The sequence below is a fragment of the Rhinopithecus bieti genome, unplaced genomic scaffold (genome assembly GCF_001698545.2).
Source record: "Rhinopithecus bieti isolate Rb0 unplaced genomic scaffold, ASM169854v2 scaffold_761, whole genome shotgun sequence".
In the NCBI taxonomy this organism is placed as follows: Eukaryota; Metazoa; Chordata; class Mammalia; order Primates; family Cercopithecidae; genus Rhinopithecus; species Rhinopithecus bieti.
Genome location: NW_016803176.1, coordinates 1 through 3044, shown reverse-complemented (window position 1 = coordinate 3044; position 3044 = coordinate 1).

Here is a 3044-nt window from a genome sequence, read left to right as displayed (position 1 = left end):
AAAATAATTAAATAAATAAATAAATAAATAAATAAATAAAAAGCTATAAAGAAACTAGTAACTTGCAATAAGAGTGATGTGTCCATATGCATACACACATAGGCATGTAAACATAAATATGTACATTTATTATAAATCTTACAGATACAGAGGTAGCACATAATTTACAAGTAATAAAGTATCCAATAGTCTATTAAATTTCATATAGTCACTGACTGCTTAAATAATGCTTCCCTAGATTTTTGCCTATTCTTGTACCCATACCAACAAATAACTACGATTCAGCTATATGCACATTTTTTGTGCTACTAAACACTTTTACATTTAATCTGCATGATCAACATACTGTTCATCATTTCCTTAAGTCTAGATAATCAAGAAAACAATAAATCAAGACTTGATGTGTAGTGTTCAGTGTCGTTGATGAAAATCCTCCTATCATGTCCAATTTCAAGTTACCAACAAGAGATCACTGATGGCAGAGTTAGGAAGAGATACTCAATAAGATACCATTGTATGTTTTTTTCTGCCAAAAAAAATTTAGTTCATTTTTTAATGTCTAATTCTATGCTATTCTCTATGGACAACATACAATCACATAACACAATTCCTGTCCTAGAAGGGTATTTCTGTCTATTAGGGGAAATATAAATGGGAAGAGAAAGAAGAAAATAATTCACGGAGTCGTGGATTGAGACTGGTTGTATTGTGAAAGACATTTTACCATATGAAAGTCAGCACAAAGTCCCAGCTTTCTCATTTACCAGTTGTAAGAACTTACATGTTATTTCAGCCTTCAGTGCGAGCTTTTCTCATATGTAAAAGGGGCTTGATATATGCATCCATCTTTAGAATTGAGTTTGCTTTTGTGGGTTGTATAGAATAGTGCCTTGAACTTGATAAATGTTGGCTTTTTCTCTCTTATTCTGATTGGAAATCACCAATTTTTGGCTGTTAGTCAGAGGCTGCCCTCAGCTCCTAGAGGTAATCTGCAGTTCCTTCTTACATGGGTTCCCCAACATGGCTGTTTACTTTCTCAAAACTAGCAAAAGAGACTCCAGCAAGATGGATGCTATAATCTCATGCAACATACACATGTTACTTAACATGTTACACTCATGTAACCACGTATGGCCTGTCACCTTCTGCCAATTTCTGTTGGTTGGAAGAAAGTCACAGGTTCTACCCACAATCTAGGAGAGGGAAAACCACACAAAGGTGTGAACACCAGGAGCTGAGGATTATGGGAGCCATCTTAGAAGTTTGTCTGCCATATACGTAATGATGTTTATTTTGTGAATGACACAAAAGTTGAATATGTGAGGGCATCAGGCTGAAATTGGCTGATGAATTTACCTCATCTTCACAACAGAAAATCTTGTCAACAAGATGGATACATGCATTCTATGGGCTTTCTTCCTTGAGTGATGCTTAAACTGGTAATGATGAGATTTGCCTTGTGACTATCTTATTTCTTTCCTATGAATGTCCAACTCTTCTCTGATTGTTAGATGCTGTATTAGTCTGCTAGGACTGCCTAACGCAATATCAAATATGGGGTGACTTAACAGAAATTTATCCTCTCATAGTTCTGGAAGCTAGAAGTCCAAAATCAAAGAGTTGGCAGGTTGGTTTTCTCCTGAGACCTCTCTCCTTGGCTTAAAGATGGCTGTCTTCTTCCTGTATCTTCCCATGGTATTTTCTCTGTGAGCACAGACATCCCTGGTCTCTCTTTGTGTGTTCAAATTTCCTCTTCTTATAAAGACATGAGTCAGATTGGATTAGGGACCACGCTAATGGCTTCATTTTAACTTAATCACCTCTTCAACACTTATCTCCAAATATAGCCATCTTCTGAGGTACTGGGGGTTAGGGATTTAATATACGAATGGGAGACGTATTTCAGCCCATAACAAATGCTGTCCTTTAGAAATATTACAACGTGAATGGGCTTACGATTGGACCTCACTTTACTGCTACAACTTTTTAAAGTGATTTAACCACCTTGACTGTGTGATCCATTACATTTTCATGTGAAATTTTAAGTCTCAGAGATAAATTATAGACCTCTTCAATTTAAGTTCCCAGGCAATCTGTTACTGTGATCTCTTGTAACTAAAAAGTAAATATGTTTTATGGTCTATTTCTACCAAAAAAGACAAACACACATACAAACAATAACCACAATTTTGCTAAACCCAATGTGTCAAACATTGTATCGAACATCTGACTTCATTTATTTAATAGAATGGAGTTCCTAAAACAAAGTCTACATGTTCTCTACTTTCACACAGCCAACATTTAAATGGGGAAATAGGGAGGGAAGCAAGTGTTAAATAGGCAAACAAATAAATGCATATCACATTTGTAATGTGACTTATAAAAAGTGATAAATGCTGTGAAAGAGATAATGTCAGTGGATTAACGGGAGAAGAAACTTGTTTTATACAGAGTGGTCAAAGATGGCCTTTCAGAGTTAGAGACATCTCATTCAAAGCATAAGAAAGAGACAATTGTGTAAAGAAGGAAAGAAGAGTGGTTCCAAATCAAACTGTGATAGTTAATTTTATGTGTCAACTTGACTAAGCCATGGAGTGCCCAGATATTTAGTTAAACATTATACTGGGTGTTTCTCTACAAGTGGTTTTTGATGAGATTAACATTTAAATTGGTAGGCTTAGGAAAGCAGATTGCCCTTTGTAATGTGAGTGGGCCTCATCTAAACAGCTGAGGAAGTGAATAGAATAAAATGGTAGACCCTCTCCCAAGTAATGGAGGATTCTTCCTGCCTGACTGCCTTTGAATAGGACATTGGCTTTTTCCTCACCTTCAGACATGAAAGGAAACATGGTTCTTCCTGGGTCTCGTGACTGTCAGCCTTCAGACTAGAATTAAACTCTTAGCTCTCTTGTGTCTCCTGCTTGCTGACGCACTCAGATGATCGTGGCACTTGCCAGACTCCACAATCACACGAACCAATTCCTTATAATAAATTAGATAGACTGGATGGATGGATGGATGGATGGATGGATGGATGGATGGAT